General features: G+C 54.8%; 1 non-coding gene and 1 pseudogene across 1 annotated transcript; both read left to right on the forward strand.

Annotated features, from left to right (window-relative positions):
* Positions 1–16968: 16968 nt before the first annotated feature.
* LOC126434580 (5.8S ribosomal RNA) lies at positions 16969–17123 on the forward strand. The gene has a single exon (XR_007579332.1). It is a non-coding gene; the product is annotated as a 5.8S ribosomal RNA (ribosomal RNA).
* Positions 17124–17311: 188 nt separating this feature from the next.
* Positions 17312–22500, forward strand: part of LOC126434577 (large subunit ribosomal RNA) — a 7491-nt pseudogene continuing 2302 nt past the window's right edge.

The raw sequence follows: 22500 nt of genomic DNA on the forward strand, positions 1-22500 counted from the left end.
TCAGCGCCCTCACACCCTCCAGCAGATCTCCCTTGCTGCCCGTTCCATCTTCCAACTCAAGATGTACGCCACCTACTCCAACAACCAGGCCCATTTCACCTTCTCCCGTCTTGACACCCTCGTTTAAATCCCAGTCATGGCGCGACAGCAACGTATCCTTTTCAACAACATACGCTCCCTTCCCGCCAACAAAAACCTGTTCCTGCACACCCTTGCCACCCACCGCGTGGATGCCTTCCTCCTCAATGAAACCTTCCTGCAACCCCACCACACAGTCCACACTTCGCCCTACCTCCTCCACCGCTCCGATACTCCCCTCCCGATTGCGCGTGGCGGAGTTGCCATTGGTCACCACCGCCAGATCCCCGTTCGGCTCCAACCTCTCCTTCCCGACCCCACCGAACACCTGATCCTTAGTCTCTTCTTCCCCGGCCTTACCGTTACCTGCGCCACCATCTATGTCCGCCCCAACGCTCCTATTCCCTTCGCCTTCATCTCCCACGTCGATCGTACCTTTTCCTCCTACGTGATCGCCGCCGACCTCAACATCCATAGTCGTTCCGCTGCCCAGTTACGGCGATGGCATCGGTTCCTCTCCACCCTTCAAGGTGACCTCGTCCCCATCCCCCGGCATACCCGTCCTGAATCCAACTCCACTCCTGATGTTCTCCTCTCCTCCCCCAACCTCCTTGGCCGCATCACGGTGGATGTCCTGGAGCCTATTGGTAGCGACCATCTCCCTGTCCTCCTCACCGTTTCAGACGGTCGTCGCCCTCGCCCCGACCCTCGTACTGACCCTCCCCCTAAGTATGTCCACGACTATTCCCGAGCCGACTGGAATGCCTACCGGGATACCCTTTCCACCCAGGTCGATAGCCACCCTCTCACCTACCACCACCCTGACGATGTCACCCATGCCGCCTCCTTTCTCCAGCGGACCTTGTCTGAGGCCGTGGAGGCCCACGTTCCTACTGTCGCCATCCACCCCCACCGTCCTACCTTACCCCCACAGGCCGTTCTCCTCCTCCGTGAATCCCGTCGTCTCTACCGTGCCTTCCTCCGCACGCGTGACCCGGACACACTACGACGCCACCGGCAACTCCAGCGACACGTTCGTAATTTGCTCGCGGCTAAGAAACGCCGGGACTGGCGACAGACATGCACCCGTTTAAATGCAACCCTACCAATCAACTCGTCCAAGTTCTGGTCGGCCTTCCGTCGCCTTACCGGAACTAAACCCTCCCCCTATTATCCTCTTCTCCATGATGATCACCCTTTCCCTGACTCCCTTAGTAAGGCCAATCACTTTGCCTCCTACCTCTCCGATGTCTTTTCTGTCCCCGATGATCCCCAGTTCGATTACTCCCTATTCCCAGATATCCGCGATCGAACTGACACCTCTTCCCCTCCCCTCGCTCCTGGCTTCCAGTACTTGGACAACATTACACACACGGAACTCAATGCCCCTATCACTACACAGGATCTCATTGCTACACTCCGCACAAAACGCAACACCGCTCCTGGTCACGATCGTGCCACCTACCGTCACCTTCGTGAAGCTCCTGTCTCTTTCCTCTCCACCCTGGCCAGGCTCTACAATGTAGTCCTGTCCACCGGTTACTACCCCGACCTGTGGAAAACCTCCCGTATCCTCATGTTCCTTAAACCTGGCAAACCGCCGTCCGCCGTCTCCTCCTACCGTCCCATCAGCCTTACCTCGGTCTTCAGCAAGGTCCTAGAATCTATCCTCACCCGCCGCATCCACCAGCATCTCCGCCAGCACCGCCTCCTTCCCGTCACCCAGTGTGGCTTTCGGCCATCCTTCTCTTCCGACGATCTTCTCCTTCACCTCACTCATCTCCTTTCCGAACAGCTTAATTCCCGTCGCTCCGCCATCTTCCTCTCACTTGACCTCGAACGCGCTTATGACCGCGTCTGGCATTCCGGTCTCCTCTTCAAGCTCCAAACCTTTGCCCTTCCCATTAACTACGTCCGTCTGATCGGTTCCTTTCTCTCCCGCCGTCCTTCCTATGTCACCATCCATAACACTGATTCCTACACCTTTTTCCCCTCCGCCGGTGTGCCCCAAGGCTCCGTCCTCTCCCCCCTTCTGTACCTTTTGTACACGGCGGACATGCCGCCGCCGTCGCCCCCCGTCCACCTTCTCCAGTTTGCCGATGACACCGCCTTCCTCGCCCTTGCCCCCACCCTGCAACGCTCCCAACGCCTTCTCCAATCCCATCTTGACCGGTTCACCGCTTGGTGCAACCAGTGGTTGCTCAAGGTCAATCCCTCCAAAACCCAGGCGATCATTGTAGGCAAAACCACCCCTTCCTTCCGCCTCCTTGATTTCTATCTCACCGTCTATGGCCGTCCTATCGCCCTCACTCCCACCCTTAAGTACCTTGGCGTCACCCTCGACCGTCGCCTCTCCTGGACTCCCCATCTCCAGACAATCCAAGCCAAGGCACGTTCCCGACTCCGTCTCCTCAAGCTCCTTTCCGGCCGCACGTGGGGTCTGGACCCCTCCACAATCCTCCACACCTATAAATCCCTCATCCGCCCTATCCTTTGTTACGCCCATCCAGCCTGGATCTCCGCCCCCCCTACCTTCTATAAATCCCTCCAAATCCTTGAACGCCATGCTCTCCGCCTTGCCTATCGCATCCGTCTCCCCTCCCCCACACGGATCCTGTATGATCTCATCCCCTTCCCCCACCTCCTCCTTTTCCTTGAAAGGATACGTATCCTGTACACCTCACGTAAACTTGATCCTCCTCACCCGCTCGTTTCCTCGCTCCTCTCCCACCCCCGCCCGCTGCCGCGCCTGTATTCGCACGTCCCACCCGGTCTCCATCTCTCCACCCTCCATACCCTCTCCCAAGGTGGCTTCCGCCAGCTCCCTCTCCCTGATGATGTCCTCGTCCCCTCCATCTACCCCTCCTATCAACTTTGACCCTGCCCCACCCCCCACTTCCCGTGTCCTTTCCTTTCGGCACCCTCCCTCCCTTCTCTTCTCTTCCCTTCTTTTTCCATCTCCCTGTCCCCTCCCTTCCCCCTCTTCCCCCGGGCTTCCTCTCCCCCTTCCTCCCTCCCCCCTATCTCCCCTGCCCGTGGCATCTCTGCTCTCCCCTCTCGCTCTCCCACTCCCCTTCCTCCTCCTCCTCTCTTGGCAGGTCCCCGGACTCGCACACGTATAGTGAACATTCGCGCGCCGGAGATCGTCGCCTTTTGTGCTTCGTGTGTGTGACGTCATATAGTGTTTTTGGTGTCCGCCATCCCACTCCTACGTTCACTTGTGCCGTCGGACTCACCAGTGTTTTGTGCGCCGTGCCGACGTGTTTTCCGTGTTGTTATCGTCACATGTGAACGACTCCGTGTTTTTTTTTTTTATGTCTCTGTGACCTCTCTCTTTTGCCCGTCACTTTGTTCATTGTTATTCACCATGTTTTATACTCTTGTTAAACGCTATGGCTGAAGAGCGGCGTAGTGTGCCGCTGCCAGCCTACCTGAATTGTACAGGTTTTAAAATAACAATAAAGTAAAAAAAAAAAAAAAAAAAAAAAAAGAGTTATGTCCAATATGCGACATTCCCGCTGTCCCTATACATGAGCTGCGAGCTGTACCACGTACAAGCTACAGACGCGATCGCATTGCTCACTGTACGGATTCCCATGCCGAGCGATCAGCTAGGAAGCGCCCCATCCACGTCGGTACCCTTGGGCGTTGCACTCGCAGTCGCAAAAAACGTTGGGCAAATATATTTCTCCGATGCTGAGCGATCAGCTAGGAAGCGCCCCATCCATGTCGGTACTCGTACGCGTCGCACTCGCAGTCGCAAAAAACGCTGGGCAAATATATTTCTCGGAAGAGTAATGACAGTCCGAGCCTCCTGCGTGGGAAGAGTCTTTCTAGGCCCTGACCCACGGGAAGCGTGTAGCTTCCCCCATCCCGGACATTTCACGTCGTCACACTACCGGTATTGACTAATAGACTGATTGCTGATAATCATTAGCCACACACTGGGGGAAACGGCCGACAGGGGCGGCAACATAGTGGAGCCGCAGTGTCACTAATGTACAGAGATAGAACAGTTTCGACTGGAACCAGAGTAACCGTATACACGGCACTGATTAGTAATAGATGCAGAGCCATCAGAATACAGATAATATATACAACCGTCCCTATACATGCTGAAAGACTCTGCACACAATGAGAACCACACGTCAGCCAGACACTATCACACACTACTCTCTGCCTCTAACAGGCACACACACAATATCTAACCACCAGCATGGAAGAACATCCGGTGCATCCTCTCCGCCACATTACACAATCCACACTATCATAACCAGACCGGGAGGTCCACCCAGAAAACAGAATATCCCACCCTTCCGACATCCGCCATTGCTCAGCTAAGCCACGAACACCCACACATGTCCTACACAGGGGTGCACCCAACATCACAATACTGCCTCCTGTCACAGTACACAAACAATGGCAGGAATGAAAGACACAGATCTGCCACAACCTTGGAATCGGAGCGCCGCCTGTCATGAGCCACAAGTGCATCCTGACGTGACAAATCGGATGATCCCGCAGGCATGCACTTACGATAATCACTATCAACGAACCTGCCGCCCCCTCCCCCCCCAAAATACACCTTTCCCTACAACGTGTACCTTAACCTAAGCTATATTGTACCTTAACCTAAGCGATATTGTACCTTAACCTAAGGTATATCGTACCTTAACCTAACCTACATTGCGCCTTCACCTAACCTACGTTGTACCTTAACCTAACCTACGTTGTACCTTAACCTAACCTACGTTGTACCTTAACCTAACCTACGTTGTACCTTAACCTAACCTACGTTGTACCTTAACCTAACCTACGTTGTACCTTAACCTAACCTACGTTGTACCTTAACCTAACCTACGTTGTACCTTAACCTAACCTACGTTGTACCTTAACCTAACCTACGTTGTGCCTTAACCTAACCTACGTTGTGCCTTAACCTAACCTACGTTGTGCCTTAACCTAACCTACGTTGTGCCTTAACCTAACCTACGTTGTGCCTTAACCTAACCTACGTTGTGCCTTAACCTAACCTACGTTGTGCCTTAACCTAACCTATGTTGTGCCTTAACCTAACCTATGTTGTGCCTTAACCTAACCTATGTTGTGCCTTAACCTAACCTATGTTGTGCCTTAACCTAACCTATGTTGTGCCTTAACCTAACCTATGTTGTGCCTTAACCTAACCTATGTTGTGCCTTAACCTAACCTATGTTGTGCCTTAACCTAACCTATGTTGTGCCTTAACCTAACCTATGTTGTGCCTTAACCTAACCTATGTTGTGCCTTAACCTAACCTATGTTGTGCCTTAACCTAACCTATGTTGTGCCTTAACCTAACCTATGTTGTGCCTTAACCTAACCTACGTTGTGCCTTAACCTAACCTACGTTGTGCCTTAACCTAACCTACGTTGTGCCTTAACCTAACCTACGTTGTGCCTTAACCTAACCTACGTTGTGCCTTAACCTAACCTACGTTGTGCCTTAACCTAACCTACGTTGTGCCTTAACCTAACCTACGTTGTGCCTTAACCTAACCTACGTTGTGCCTTAACCTAACCTACGTTGTGCCTTAACCTAACCTACGTTGTGCCTTAACCTAACCTATGTTGTGCCTTAACCTAACCTATGTTGTGCCTTAACCTAACCTATGTTGTGCCTTAACCTAACCTATGTTGTGCCTTAACCTAACCTATGTTGTGCCTTAACCTAACCTATGTTGTGCCTTAACCTAACCTATGTTGTGCCTTAACCTAACCTATGTTGTGCCTTAACCTAACCTATGTTGTGCCTTAACCTAACCTATGTTGTGCCTTAACCTAACCTATGTTGTGCCTTAACCTAACCTACGTTGTGCCTTAACCTAACCTACGTTGTGCCTTAACCTAACCCATATTGTACCTTAACCTAACCCATATTGTACCTTAACCTAACCCATATTGTACCTTAACCTAACCCATATTGTACCTTAACCTAACCCATATTGTACCTTAACGTAACCTAATTTGTGCCTTAACGTAACCTAATTTGTGCCTTAACGTAACCTAATTTGTGCCTTAACGTAACCTAATTTGTGCCTTAACGTAACCTAATTTGTGCCTTAACGTAACCTAATTTGTGCCTTAACGTAACCTAATTTGTGCCTTAACGTAACCTAATTTGTGCCTTAACGTAACCTAATTTGTGCCTTAACGTAACCTAATTTGTGCCTTAACGTAACCTAATTTGTGCCTTAACGTAACCTAATTTGTGCCTTAACGTAACCTAATTTGTGCCTTAACGTAACCTAATTTGTGCCTTAACGTAACCTAATTTGTGCCTTAACGTAACCTAATTTGTGCCTTAACGTAACCTAATTTGTGCCTTAACGTAACCTAATTTGTGCCTTAACGTAACCCATGTTGTGCCTTAACGTAACCCATGTTGTGCCTTAACGTAACCCAATTTGTGCCTTAACGTAACCCATGTTGTGCCTTAACCTAACCTATATTGTGCCTCAACCTAACCTATATTGCGCCTTAACCTGACGCACGTTGTCGCTGAACCTGCTCTGTAATTGTTATGCAACTCGTTAAATTAGTGTAGTGTTGCCTAACCGCAACCCTCGCAATATAGTTCGCTATTCGCACTGCCCGGTCCCCTGTGTATCGCGTCATGTTAAACACCTTGCAGGTGTTGCTGACTTTCCACATGCTCCTGCTATACACTGTAATGTGGATAGCAGCAGGACGTACATGCCCCCCCCCCTTCCCCCCTGCCTTCGCAAGCTGGTCGTTGAGAAGTTTGCATGTTCAATGCCCTTCGCATGCCGACGTACTCAGCCTACGTTGTGGTACGGCCTGTCACCTGTCCGCCGATGTACGCAAAACCCACAAACTGTACTGCACATTGGTCCGTATGTACTGAATGATACATCGTGGCACATGTGTGACCGTACGACGACTGCGCCTAGCAACGGCAGACCATACAGTCCAAATATTGTGCACGCAGCTACGTGTCGTCTCCCTATAAGAGCTGGATTGCAGTGTGGTACGCCATTCAGACGTGTGGGAGGAACGGACGCCCTGGATGGCGATCAGCATGAGCAGTCTGTTGATGTAGTGGAGCGTGTATTCGGACGTAGTCGTCTCTTCTCACACACCGTGATAGCATGTTGCACCGCGTTCCACATCTGCGACATCCTGCAGAGGCCGGCTGACAGTCGTTCGCGCAATGGACACCGCATACGTACGGGGGCTACCTTCCACGTGTTCTCGAGGCGTGCACATGTTGTTGCGTCTATGTGGGCAGACGTAGTGTGTTGTGACACCTGACACAGGCATGCAATACTCGTTGCAAATGGCGATGGACGTCTACGTTTGCTGGTGACGTTACGCAAATGAACAACAGGTAACCCGTTGTGGTGCGGTTGTTCTCGCTAGAGGTGAATCAGTGTTGGCGACGATCGGTCGAGCTATTAACCGGTTGTTTCAGGGATACCCACCATGCCCACGAACGTGAAAGGGGACCCACCATGCCCACGAACGCGAAAGGGGATCTGGGTGTGAGGCGATACGCGGCGGTGGCTGGGTGGGACCGTCCCCGGCCGGTGAGGGGGGGCCGCCCGGCGTGCTGGCAGCGCGGTGCGTGGGCGCACGCGCTACAGCCGGCTGGTGGGGGCGGCCAGTGGCAGGCGCGCCGGCCGACGGACGCGGCAGGCGGCGCAGCTGCGCGCCGGCGCCCCCTGCTCGCGGCGCCTTGCGGCCAAAGTAGGTCCTCGCGGGCCCGGTGCGAAGCGCGGTGGCCATCTGCAGTGTGCTGGTCCGATTGAGGACTGTGTGCGCTGAGGATGCGCCGCCGCCCGGCGCTCGGCGCCGCGACGCCGTCTGCTGCTCGGTCGCCCCAGCGGTTCTCGCAGGTGGTTTGTATCGCAGCTGTGCGGACGTGTTGGCGCGTGCGCTGTGCTGGGAGAGTTCGCTTCGGCACCCAAGTGGGGCTTTTGTCCTTCTGTGGCGCTGGCGTTGGAGCTGCCGGTCACCGTAGGTGGCGCGTGTTGTCTCCCGCCGGCAATGCCACGACAGCACGCTCCCGGGCCTCTGTCGGCAGCGGCAAGCTCAGTTGGGAGCACGGGTGGTCGCACCTAAAGCGTCTACTCGCCTAACTCCGGGCGATTGCGCCTCTCTCGAACCCGACCAAGTACTTAGGACGGCGCTGCGCGCCGCCGGGACCTGAGAGGGTTTCGAGGTGTGTTGTGCAGGGGAGCTCAGCCTCCTCCTGTTTGCAGAATAATTGAGCGGACGCTTGCGTGTTCGCGCGGGCCCCCGGGACACACTCCCGGGCGGCCGGCTGCTCAGCTCTAGTTGACGCAGCTCCCTGGTTGATCCTGCCAGTAGTCATATGCTTGTCTCAAAGATTAAGCCATGCATGTCTCAGTACAAGCCGCATTAAGGTGAAACCGCGAATGGCTCATTAAATCAGTTATGGTTCCTTAGATCGTACCCACGTTACTTGGATAACTGTGGTAATTCTAGAGCTAATACATGCAAACAGAGTCCCGAGTCTGGCGTGAGGTCAGTCGCTTGACGGCGCGTTTCGGCGCGGGCCCGCCCGTTGCCGGCGCGCCGTAAGGCACGGAGGCTCGCACTGGGGCGTATCGCTTTTCAGTCGGGCGTGCCGCGGCAGTCCTCACTCGGGGAAGTGAAGCGTCTCTTACAGCCTCTCCTTCCCAAGTGGCTCTTTCCGCCTTCCCGTGGTGCCAGACGTCAAGCTCGGCATTCTGCCTTGCGTCAAAAGGGAGAGCTGCGACCCAACCCGATGCGAAAGCGAAGGGTGCGTGGCACAGGGGGAGCTGTGTCAAGGGACCGGTCACCTGTCCCTCTTTGTTCGCAGGGTACAGACCAGCGGTGCTCTGCATGCCGGCGACCTCGTTTGTCGGCGTGGGATCGCGGTGCGAGTCGGCAAGGGTGCTTCGCCGCGCCCCTGGGTAACCGGGGCGTGTTCTGCCAAACCCAGGAGGTGGTGACATCGCCTGGGCCAGGTTAGATGGGTCCAGACCGCCGAACGACTGAGTGACCGACCCGCCACCTGAGTAGGAGTGGGTCCTTGGCCGAGAGGTGGAAGCTCGGGCTAGTAGGCGGCGAAGGACGAGAGGTGCATCCGCCTCTCCGGAGTGCGGGGTGCTCTTGCCGGAGAGCGTCGCGTGAAATCGTCGATGACGGAGCCACCGACGGGGACCAGTGCGCTGGCAACGGCGCGCTGAACCCAGCAGTTCGAGGATGCCCTTGGCCTTGGGGCGAGGCCGGTGGGCGAGCTGCATCAGTCCCCCCCCATGCCAGAGGAGCCGGTCCGGGGCAAGAGACGGGCTCCCAACCTTTTCACTCGTCAAATGAATCATGGCTGACCAAGAGACGAGTGATTCGAGTGTTCTCTCGAGGTGTTCGACACATACTGTTCCCACCCCTGAAGAGGGCCTGGGGCAGAATGCAGAAAACGTCACTGAATGGCATACTAGAATCAACCAACTGCTAGATTCTAGTATAAAGAACGGCAAGATAAGCAATACAGCAGTTCTCTCTATCAAGAAGGAACTCGCCGCCTGGGCTATCGCTAGTGCGAAGCTCGAGGGGCGGCTAGAGGAGTTAGAGAAAGAAAATGAACGACTGCGCAAACAGCCCACCAAAACGTGGGCAGGAGTGGTCGCACAAGCGGCCACTAAAATACAGACAACAAAAGAGACCATCGAAAAGGTGTCCAAAAGGCCCGACACGGCGGTCTTCCTAAGACCCCTTCCAGGCCAGGACATTAAAAAAGTGCAACAACTATTTACAACTACTGTAAACCCGGCAGCAGACAAAATTAAAATAAATAAGGTAAAGGCAACCAAAAATGTCGTAATTGTAGATGTTGCCACCGAAGAAGACCGAGATAAGATACTTAACCATGACAAACTTAAAAGGGTCGTTAAGTGTGAACCGCCCAAAAAGCGGAATCCCTTGGTGATCTTGTATGACGTGCCCACCACCATGAATGAAAATGAGATTTATGAAACACTATGTCAACAAAATTTTGAGGAAATGAGTACAGACAACTTTAAAAAAGAATTCAAACTGCGGTTCAAAACTGGACCCAGAGAGCGCGATACAGTACATCACGTAGCAGAAGTTTCCGGAAGTATGTGGCGTAAGCTCACCACTATGGGCAGAATATATATGGGGTTCCACTCCATAAATGTAAGGGACTACCTCGTTGTTCCCCGCTGTCACAATTGCGGGGACCTCGACCACATACACAAACACTGTGAGCGAAAGCCGGCTTGCTCCAGGTGCGGCGCTGAAGACCACACTAGGAAAACTTGTGGCAAAACAGGGATATGTATCCCCTGTGCAAGAAGAGGGAAAAGAAATTGTAATGCCACAGGAAGAAATTGCCCCACATACAGGGCTTTAGAGCAACGGCTTATCTCGAGGACTGATTATGGCTGAGTCCATATCAGTCAACAGGAAGCCTAAAAGAAAGTCCCCGAGTAAAAGGGTTAGGGATGCACTTAGGGCCAGCAGATTTAAGGAGTTCCTACAAGGAGCGACAAAAACCCAGACCAGACAGGTAGAGACAAAAGATGCTGGTGTACAAACGGACCCATGTGGGCAGACCAGTGCTCCCTTCCCCCGAAACCGGGGACTAAGGTCGCTTGAAGAACTAGAACGACCGCAAGGGCGACCTGTGGCAAAACAAATAGTATCTATGGATAAACAAAAAGTACAAGATAATACAATAAACAGTACAACATCTGATACAAACCCTCTCACACAAAAAGGTTCGGGCGTAGACCCCCATAGGGTATACCCCAACCTAGAACATGCATTACAACTTGCGCGACTGGAGGAGCCGGCGGTCCTCACCACAGCACTGAGGCATGTGGTACGTGTCGGGCATGAATACGGCAGAGACGTCACCTTCCCGGTAATGGAGGCTGTCGATAGAATACAGCTGAAGACAATGAACCTTCCCACGGACTTCGGAGCCCTGCGTGACCTGGTCAAAAAGGTTTTCGAAAGAAGAAACGAGAAGTTTGATCTTAATGAAATTTATAGTCAATCTGTCATCACAAATGGAAGATTAGCTCACGATTGGAGCAAGAACTGGCCGGATTCACACATCAGAACATATTACGCACGTGACCCATTTAAACGTAGGACAGATTAACTCTCATAATAGCAGATTAGTCATGCAGGAACTCCGTAAGGTCGTGGAGGAGAGGAGTCTGGATGTGCTCTGTCTACAGGAACCATACTCCCTGGCTGGGCGAATCCCTTTTGCAGCAGCTAACTGGCAAGTCGTTCACAGTGAAGCGGAACCCAAAGCAGCTATAATGATAATAAATAGAGCAATAAAAGCCACAGTCCTATCACAGTTCTGTGACGATCACTGCAACGTCGTGGAACTACAAACACCAGCTGGAGTACTGTGCATCATTAACATGTACTTCCAGTACGGACGAGGAATAGACGAATTCCTAGACAAACTTATGCAAATAGGCACGGCGTTGCGGGGACGTCGATGTGTCATCACTGCAGATATAAATGCCAAATCCCCCCTGTGGTTCAGCGGCACGCGAGATGATAGAGGAGAAAAGGCTGAGGAGACCATCATGGCGTTACAATTGCTTGTCGCCAACAAGCGAGGTAATCCACCCACCTACGTAGGAGGTGGGGGCGAGGGCACAAACATTGACGTCACATTGGTCACGCCCAATCTTGCCACCACATTAACCAATTGGATGGTCTGGGATCAGGTGACAACCAGTGACCACAACCTCATTACGTTTTCATTAGGGAACGAAGAGTGCCGCTGGGACATGGGGTGGGAGACACAGCTAAATTACAACAGGGCTGACTGGGACCGCCTGTCACGGGAGTGTGAAATACCGATATTGCCGGATGGTGACGAAAATGTCGAAGGATATGCTGAAGAACTGGTGCAAGCGGTTGTCAGAGCGGTAAAAGCTGCCGTACCAACCAGGAGGAGAGCCGTAGCGACCCCCCCGTCACCATGGTCTACTGAACTCGGACAGATGCGCCAGTCTGTACGGAGGGCTAGGAGGTATTACCAGCGGAGTGTCGTCTGGGAGGAGAAGCAACGCTGGTTGCAAAGATACAGAGAAGAGAAGGAACATTTCCAACAGGAGCTTAAGGCAGTTAGGCTACAGAGCTGGGAGAAATATGTAAGAACACAGCTAGCCATGGACCCATGGGGTGTACCGTACAAGTTAGTACGGGAAAAGATCAGATCACCCATGGTGCTGTCCACCGTCAGGGATCAGGGCAGGATGACAGAGACCTGGCAGGAAACTGCTGAGGTCCTGCTCCGTGTCCTGCTGCCTGACGATGACGAAAACGATGACTCCGAGGCACAGCAACAAATTCGGAGACAAGACCTAGAAGAATATCAGAACAACAATGTAGTATATCCCTTCTCTGAAGAAGAAGTAGCCGCTCAGATAAATGCCCTCAAAAGAGGCAAGGCTCCTGGCCCGGACGGCATTACTGCGGAGGTGGTGCAATTCCTGGCCCCCCAGCTGGTAGCTCCTCTCACAAAGTTATATAACGAGTGCTTGAGGCTCGGGAAATACCCCCAAATCTGGAAAAGAGCAACAGTGGTAATAATTAAGAAAAGCCCGGATAAGGATCCACAAGAAGCAAAGTCTTATAGACCTATTTGCTTATTAGACACACTGGGGAAACTTTTTGAGAGGCTGCTGGCAGACAGACTGGCAGCACACAGAGTTTTGTGCGGGATGAGCGACAGACAGTTCGGCTTCAGAGCTGGGAGATCGGCGTCTGACGCCATCGCCCTGGCTGCGGAGGTCTGTGCCGCTACCCCGCACAAATACGTGGTCGGCATCATGGTAGACATCAGTGGCGCCTTTGACAACCTGTGGTGGCCCTCCCTCTTCTCTCGCCTGCGTGAGAAGGAGTGCCCGAGGTCGCTATATGGTTGTCTGAGGAGCTATTGTGAGAATAGGGAGGTCTGGCTATCGTCCCCTAGCGGAAGAATAAGTAAGAAGATTACCAAGGGGTGTCCACAGGGATCGGTCCTGGGGCCACTCTTTTGGGACATTAATATGGAACCCCTCTTGGACAATCTACAGAACAGTGACGATGTGCTGGAGGGCATAGCCTACGCGGACGACCTCCTCCTGCTGGTTGGCGGCCGTAGCCGCGAAGACCTAGAGCCGAAAATTGAAAGGGCTATCTCCATCTTGAGTACATGGTGCCATACGACCAAAATGAAAATCTCACCAACAAAGTCCACTTACCTACTCTTGAAGGGACAACTAATCAGGAACCCAACAGTGAGAATAGATGGCTTGCCAGTTCTCCGACGCCATGAAGCGCGATACTTGGGAGTAATCGTCGATGAGAGGTGGACTTATGCATCACATATTGACACTGTCGCACATAAATCATTAGAAACACTAAACAACCTAATATCAATTGGCCACAAGCGATTCCATCTGCCACCAGAATTGATCAAACTGTATCACAATAGTATATTGACATCTATTGTAGGATATGGGTCAGGAGTCTGGGCCCACAGGCTCACGAGGGTTATGCCTGCCATGGCTGTGAGAAGAGTGCAGCGAAACATGCTTCTTAGATCAGTAGGGGCATATAGAACAACACCGGGCGCAGCACTAACGGTGTTAATGGGGCTTTGTCCGCTCGACATTAAAATTAGAGAACAAGCGACATGGTACTGGGTGAAGAAGGGAAACAGGGAGAAAATAGTCGATCTAATGGGGATACATGTGGGCAATAAACTGGAAATTAAACGCAGGGGGGAAGAGCTTTGGCAACAACAATGGGACAATGAAGAAACCGGTCGCAGAACATATGAACTACTGCCCAACATTAGGGAAAGATTACAATTAAAACATTTCACACCATCACGAGGACTGCTGCACTTCCTCACAGGTCATGGACCCTACCCGGCATATTTATGCCGGTTCGGGAAACGGGCTACACCAGCGTGTGACTGTGGGGCCACACCAGGCACCCCAGAACACGTGGTGTATGAGTGCCACCTCTTCGACGACGTAGCAGCGCAATTACGTCAACAGCTACCCAATTTTGACACGTATCACCTGCTCAGGCACGAGGACCATTTCCGAACTCTAAATAAACTGGCGAATGAGATATCACTTAAAGTAATTAAGGAATATCTAAGGAACAACGATTAGACATCATATACCGAACTTGACCCTGCGCACCTGTCCTGTTTCCGCCGAGGCGTGGACTGGCCAGCCGCCTCACGGCTGGAATCCGCCACGTCTAGGATTAGGGGGAGGGTGCGCCCAACCACCGATCTTGACACTCACCAATTTTGACTCTAGGCTAAGTTAGGTTAAATGTAGGATAAGCTAGGATAACAAAAATAGTATAGTACTGCAGCGAACAACAACACCGGCCAGCCTGGTGCCAGGGGCACGTTCACCGGGATTAGCTCGGTGAACAGGGCCACCAAGTAGGTTTATACAACGCTGGCACACCTGTAACGCTGCAGGTAGATGTACATTAGCATAAGAAGAATGACATAGCATAGAAATAGTACAATTGATAATTGAAGTGCCCATAGTGAGAATAAGGAAACCTAACATAGAGTAAGCTGTAGTAGTAACATTAGAATTGTATAAACTAGGACCCACTAATTATATAAGGTGGTGGGTTGAAATGTATCATATATATTGAAGAATAAAGAATTTTTTTTTTTTTTTTTTTTTTTTTTTAAAAAAAAAAAAAAAAAAAAAAAAAAAAAAAAAAAAAAAACAGAGTCCCGACCAGAGATGGAAGGGACGCTTTTATTAGATCAAAACCAATCGGTCGGCTCGTCCGGTCCGTTTGCCTTGGTGACTCTGAATAACTTTGGGCTGATCGCACGGTCCTCGTACCGGCGACGCATCTTTCAAATGTCTGCCTTATCAACTGTCGATGGTAGGTTCTGCGCCTACCATGGTTGTAACGGGTAACGGGGAATCAGGGTTCGATTCCGGAGAGGGAGCCTGAGAAACGGCTACCACATCCAAGGAAGGCAGCAGGCGCGCAAATTACCCACTCCCGGCACGGGGAGGTAGTGACGAAAAATAACGATACGGGACTCATCCGAGGCCCCGTAATCGGAATGAGTACACTTTAAATCCTTTAACGAGTATCTATTGGAGGGCAAGTCTGGTGCCAGCAGCCGCGGTAATTCCAGCTCCAATAGCGTATATTAAAGTTGTTGCGGTTAAAAAGCTCGTAGTTGGATTTGTGTCCCACGCTGTTGGTTCACCGCCCGTCGGTGTTTAACTGGCATGTATCGTGGGACGTCCTGCCGGTGGGGCGAGCCGAAGGCGTGCGACCGCCTCGTGCGTGCTCGTGCGTCCCGAGGCGGACCCCGTTGAAATCCTACCAGGGTGCTCTTTATTGAGTGTCTCGGTGGGCCGGCACGTTTACTTTGAACAAATTAGAGTGCTTAAAGCAGGCAAGCCCGCCTGAATACTGTGTGCATGGAATAATGGAATAGGACCTCGGTTCTATTTTGTTGGTTTTCGGAACCCGAGGTAATGATTAATAGGGACAGGCGGGGGCATTCGTATTGCGACGTTAGAGGTGAAATTCTTGGATCGTCGCAAGACGAACAGAAGCGAAAGCATTTGCCAAGTATGTTTTCATTAATCAAGAACGAAAGTTAGAGGTTCGAAGGCGATCAGATACCGCCCTAGTTCTAACCATAAACGATGCCAGCCAGCGATCCGCCGCAGTTCCTCCGATGACTCGGCGGGCAGCCTCCGGGAAACCAAAGCTTTTGGGTTCCGGGGGAAGTATGGTTGCAAAGCTGAAACTTAAAGGAATTGACGGAAGGGCACCACCAGGAGTGGAGCCTGCGGCTTAATTTGACTCAACACGGGAAACCTCACCAGGCCCGGACACCGGAAGGATTGACAGATTGATAGCTCTTTCTTGATTCGGTGGGTGGTGGTGCATGGCCGTTCTTAGTTGGTGGAGCGATTTGTCTGGTTAATTCCGATAACGAACGAGACTCTAGCCTGCTAACTAGTCGCGTGACATCCTTCGTGCTGTCAGCGATTACTTTTCTTCTTAGAGGGACAGGCGGCTTCTAGCCGCACGAGATTGAGCAATAACAGGTCTGTGATGCCCTTAGATGTTCTGGGCCGCACGCGCGCTACACTGAAGGAATCAGCGTGTCTTCCTAGGCCGAAAGGTCGGGGTAACCCGCTGAACCTCCTTCGTGCTAGGGATTGGGGCTTGCAATTGTTCCCCATGAACGAGGAATTCCCAGTAAGCGCGAGTCATAAGCTCGCGTTGATTACGTCCCTGCCCTTTGTACACACCGCCCGTCGCTACTACCGATTGAATGATTTAGTGAGGTCTTCGGACTGGTACGCGGCATTGACTCTGTCGTTGCCGATGCTACCGGAAAGATGACCAAACTTGATCATTTAGAGGAAGTAAAAGTCGTAACAAGGTTTCCGTAGGTGAACCTGCGGAAGGATCATTACCGACTAGACTGCATGTCTTTCGATGTGCGTGTCGTGTCGCGCAACACGCAGCTACCTGTACGGCTCGCAGTAGCCGTGCGCCGCGTGCGGAACCACGCGTTCGTCTCAAAACTAACGGCAATGTTGTGTGGTACGAGCGCTGAAGCGCTGGAGCGGCTGGCCTGCGGCACCTGGCGCCTGGCGCCGGTTTTGAATGACTTTCGCCCGACTGCCTGTCCGCTCCGGTGTGGAGCCGTACGACGCCCATCGGCCGTGAGGCCGTTGGACACTGAACGCTGGAACAGGGCCGCCACACGCCTCAGTCCCGCCTATGCAACTGTCTCGAAAGAGATGGTGGAAACTATGAAAAGATCACCCAGGACGGTGGATCACTCGGCTCGTGGGTCGATGAAGAACGCAGCAAATTGCGCGTCGACATGTGAACTGCAGGACACATGAACATCGACGTTTCGAACGCACATTGCGGTCCATGGATTCCGTTCCCGGGCCACGTCTGGCTGAGGGTCGGCTACGTATACTGAAGCGCGCGGCGTTTGCCCCGCTTCGCAGACCTGGGAGTGTCGTGGCCGCCTGTGGGGCCGGCCGCGTCTCCTTAAACGTGCGATGCGCGCCCGTCGCCTGGCGGTTCGCATACCGGTACTTACTCGGTAGCGTGCACAGCCGGCTGGCGGTGTGGCGTGCGACACCTCGTACAACGACCTCAGAGCAGGCGAGACTACCCGCTGAATTTAAGCATATTACTAAGCGGAGGAAAAGAAACTAACAAGGATTCCCCCAGTAGCGGCGAGCGAACAGGGAAGAGTCCAGCACCGAACCCCGCAGGCTGCCGCCTGTCGTGGCATGTGGTGTTTGGGAGGGTCCACTACCCCGACGCCTCGCGCCGAGCCCAAGTCCAACTTGAATGAGGCCACGGCCCGTAGAGGGTGCCAGGCCCGTAGCGGCCGGTGCGAGCGTCGGCGGGACCTCTCCTTCGAGTCGGGTTGCTTGAGAGTGCAGCTCCAAGTGGGTGGTAAACTCCATCTGAGACTAAATATGACCACGAGACCGATAGCGAACAAGTACCGTGAGGGAAAGTTGAAAAGAACTTTGAAGAGAGAGTTCAAAAGTACGTGAAACCGTTCTGGGGTAAACGTGAGAAGTCCGAAAGGTCGAACGGGTGAGATTCACGCCCATCCGGCCACTGGCCTCCGCCCTCGGCAGATGGGGCCGGCCGCCCGCGCGGAGCAATTCGCGGCGGGGTCGTGTCCGGTTGCCTTTCCACTCGCCGCGGGGCGGGGCCGTTCCGGTGTGCGGTGGGCCGCACTTCTCCCCTAGTAGGACGTCGCGACCCGCTGGGTGCCGGCCTACGGCCCGGGTGCGCAGCCTGTCCTTCCGCGGGCCTCGGTTCGCGTCTGTTGGGCAGAGCCCCGGTGTCCTGGCTGGCTGCCCGGCGGTATATCTGGAGGAGTCGATTCGCCCCTTTGGGCGCTCGGGCTCCCGGCAAGCGCGCGCGGTTCTTCCCGGATGACGGACCTACCTGGCCCGGCCCCGGACCCGCGCCGCTGTTGGCTCGGGATGCTCTCGGGCGGAATAATCGCTCCCGTCAGCGGCGCTTCAGCTTTGGACAATTTCACGACCCGTCTTGAAACACGGACCAAGGAGTCTAACATGTGCGCGAGTCATTGGGCTGTACGAAACCTAAAGGCGTAATGAAAGTGAAGGTCTCGCCTTGCGCGGGCCGAGGGAGGATGGGGCTTCCCCGCCCTTCACGGGGCGGCGGCCTCCGCACTCCCGGGGCGTCTCGTCCTCATTGCGAGGTGAGGCGCACCTAGAGCGTACACGTTGGGACCCGAAAGATGGTGAACTATGCCTGGCCAGGACGAAGTCAGGGGAAACCCTGATGGAGGTCCGTAGCGATTCTGACGTGCAAATCGATCGTCGGAGCTGGGTATAGGGGCGAAAGACTAATCGAACCATCTAGTAGCTGGTTCCCTCCGAAGTTTCCCTCAGGATAGCTGGTGCTCGTACGAGTCTCATCCGGTAAAGCGAATGATTAGAGGCCTTGGGGCCGAAACGACCTCAACCTATTCTCAAACTTTAAATGGGTGAGATCTCCGGCTTGCTTGATATGCTGAAGCCGCGAGCAAACGACTCGGATCGGAGTGCCAAGTGGGCCACTTTTGGTAAGCAGAACTGGCGCTGTGGGATGAACCAAACGCCGAGTTAAGGCGCCCGAATCGACGCTCATGGGAAACCATGAAAGGCGTTGGTTGCTTAAGACAGCAGGACGGTGGCCATGGAAGTCGGAATCCGCTAAGGAGTGTGTAACAACTCACCTGCCGAAGCAACTAGCCCTGAAAATGGATGGCGCTGAAGCGTCGTGCCTATACTCGGCCGTCAGTCTGGCAGTCATGGCCGGTCCTTGCGGCCGGCCGCGAAGCCCTGACGAGTAGGAGGGTCGCGGCGGTGGGCGCAGAAGGGTCTGGGCGTGAGCCTGCCTGGAGCCGCCGTCGGTGCAGATCTTGGTGGTAGTAGCAAATACTCCAGCGAGGCCCTGGAGGGCTGACGCGGAGAAGGGTTTCGTGTGAACAGCCGTTGCACACGAGTCAGTCGATCCTAAGCCCTAGGAGAAATCCGATGTTGATGGGGGCCGTCATAGCATGATGCGCTTTGTGCTGGCCCCCGTTGGGCGAAAGGGAATCCGGTTCCTATTCCGGAACCCGGCAGCGGAACCGATACAAGTCGGGCCCCTCTTTTAGAGATGCTCGTCGGGGTAACCCAAAAGGACCCGGAGACGCCGTCGGGAGATCGGGGAAGAGTTTTCTTTTCTGCATGAGCGTTCGAGTTCCCTGGAATCCTCTAGCAGGGAGATAGGGTTTGGAACGCGAAGAGCACCGCAGTTGCGGCGGTGTCCCGATCTTCCCCTCGGACCTTGAAAATCCGGGAGAGGGCCACGTGGAGGTGTCGCGCCGGTTCGTACCCATATCCGCAGCAGGTCTCCAAGGTGAAGAGCCTCTAGTCGATAGAATAATGTAGGTAAGGGAAGTCGGCAAATTGGATCCGTAACTTCGGGATAAGGATTGGCTCTGAGGATCGGGGCGTGTCGGGCTTGGTCGGGAAGTGGGTCAGCGCTAACGTGCCGGGCCTGGGCGAGGTGAGTGCCGTAGGGGTGCCGGTAAGTGCGGGCGTTTAGCGCGGGCGTGGTCTGCTCTCGCCGTTGGTCGGCCTCGTGCTGGCCGGCGGTGCAGGATGCGCGCGCCTGCGCGGCGTTCGCGCCCCGGTGCTTCAACCTGCGTGCAGGATCCGAGCTCGGTCCCGTGCCTTGGCCTCCCACGGATCTTCCTTGCTGCGAGGCCGCGTCCGCCTTAGCGTGCTCCTCCGGGGGCGCGCGGGTGCGCGGATTCTCTTCGGCCGCCATTCAACGATCAACTCAGAACTGGCACGGACTGGGGGAATCCGACTGTCTAATTAAAACAAAGCATTGCGATGGCCCTAGCGGGTGTTGACGCAATGTGATTTCTGCCCAGTGCTCTGAATGTCAACGTGAAGAAATTCAAGCAAGCGCGGGTAAACGGCGGGAGTAACTATGACTCTCTTAAGCCCGCTGATTTTCGCAGAGTGGAAGACCGCACCAGGGGCTTGGGGGGGTTACCAGCCCCCCCTCGCACTATCCCTTTTTTTTTTAGTTGGGGGCAGTATTCAGAGAAAAAGTGGTGGCCCTTCCGCTGAAGGTGCCACCCCAACTCCCCCAGCACCTAGCCGGCCAACCGGCCGTGCCGAAAATCTTGTAACTTTTGCAGCTGTATACGCCTGTAGTGAGTGCCACCGCAGCTTCACCACCAAGAACGGTCTCGGGGTCCATCGCCGCCGCCAACACCTTGCGGCCGCCAACGCGGAGATCGTCACGGAGAGGCATCGCGCGAGGTGGACGGAGGAAGAAGTCCTGTCGCTCGCCAAGGCGGAGGCCGAACTGTTCCTCGAGAGGGACGCCCGGTTCTTCTTTGTAAATCAAGAGCTCATCAGGATGTTCCCCGACCGAACGCTTGAGGCAATCAAGTGCCGACGGCGGCAAGCTGCCCACAAGCAGCTTGTCCGCCAATTCATGGAGGCGCTTGAGATCGGTCGGGGGGAAGAGCCGGCGTCCCGCCGGGGAGCGGCGAGCCCGCTGCCTGACGCGGGCGAGGCCGCTGCGCCGCCCGTCGACGCAGCCGAGGACTTCGCGGCCGACACCACCGGGCCGCCGCCGGAGGGGCCGACTGACGCCGCCATCTGGGAGCATCTGGCGGGGCTACCCGCTTCCGCCCAGCGTTTCTCTGCCCTGGATCGTGTCATAGGTCTGGGGCGGGGCACGCCGCCCGATGTCATCCTGGGCATGCTCCCGGATGCCCTTGCGTCGGTCGGGTCCAGAGGGGAGAGATCGATCACCAGGACACAGCGGCCGCGCCAACCATCGAAGCGGCCGCCTGCCGCGCCGCCGACGCAGAAGCGCAAGCGGCGCCGCTGGGAGTACGCGAGAACGCAGGATGCCTTCCGACGGTCGCGTGCACGTTGCGTGCGCGGCCTCTTGGATGGCACCCTGCTCCAGCCGCCACCTGCCATCCCTGGTCTGCTGGACTTCTGGGCGGACCTCTTCACCAAGAAGCCCATCTCCACCGCGGGCTTCATTCGTGACCGCCTCCTCCCGCACTCGGAGCCTGTCGCTCCCGAGTGCCTATGGGGGCCGGTCACACATGAGGAGGTCGCCGCCGCGTTGCCGCCCAGGGGATCAGCAGCCGGGCCGGACGGCCTTACCCCAGCGGAGTTGCGGCGCCTGCCGCACGAAGTCCTGGTGAAAGTGATGAATCTCTTCCTTCTGGCCCGCGCCCTTCCGGAACGCCTGCTTCGCGCGCGAACGTCCCTTCTCCCGAAGACGGCTGCACCAACATCCCCCGCTGACTTTCGCCCCATTACGGTCTGCTCGGTGTTGGCGCGGACCTTTCACAAGGTTCTCGCGTCACGCCTGATGCGCGCATGTGCTGTGGACGAACGTCAGCGGGCATTCATCCCTCGGGATGGGATGTTGGAAAATACCTTCATCTTGGACACTGCTCTCACCGACGCAGTTCGCTCCTGCCGCTCTGTCTTTGTGGCATCGATCGACGTATCTAAGGCATTCGATTCGGTAGATCATGCTGCCCTTCGCCCCGTGCTGAAGGCGCATGGCCTGCCGGATTGTTTTGTCGAGTATGTCGAGCGGTGCTACGAGGGCAGCACGACAGTGATAGCGGACGGCGCCGGCGTGGGCGTGTCTGTGCAGCCAGCACGGGGCGTTCGCCAGGGCGATCCCCTCTCCCCCCTCCTGTTCAACTTTGCGGTGGACTACGTTTTAGGCCAACTGCCCTCCCACATCGGAGCTCGGATCCTCGGTCGCAGAGTCAACGCTGCGGCCTTTGCAGATGACGTCTTGCTGTTTGCAGCGACCCCGAGGGGCTTGCAGTCCCTCATCGACGCAGCTACCGCAGCCCTCGCCCACCTGGGGCTGCAGATCAACGCCCGGAAGTGTTTCACCCTCGCCTTAGTCGCGTCAGGGCGCGAGAAGAAGGTGAAGGTTGACAGCAATGTCACCTTCACAGCAGGCAATACCACCATGCCTGCCCTGCGTGTGGGTGAAACCTTCCGGTACCTGGGGCTGCAATTTTCCACGGCGGGTCGCTGTGTCTTCAATCCACGTCGCCACCTGGTGGAGCAGCTTGACGTCATCTCCCGAGCTCCGCTGAAGCCGCAACAGCGCCTCCACGCTCTCACCAACGTACTTCTCCCTGGCCTGTACCACGGGCTGGCCCTCAGCCGCACCCGGGTGGGTGCATTGAAGTCGGCCGACGTCACCATCCGGGCCGCCGTCAGGAGATGGTTCCGCCTTCCGGCG

The sequence above is a fragment of the Schistocerca serialis genome, unplaced genomic scaffold (assembly GCF_023864345.2).
Source record: "Schistocerca serialis cubense isolate TAMUIC-IGC-003099 unplaced genomic scaffold, iqSchSeri2.2 HiC_scaffold_1191, whole genome shotgun sequence".
In the NCBI taxonomy this organism is placed as follows: domain Eukaryota; kingdom Metazoa; phylum Arthropoda; class Insecta; order Orthoptera; family Acrididae; genus Schistocerca; species Schistocerca serialis.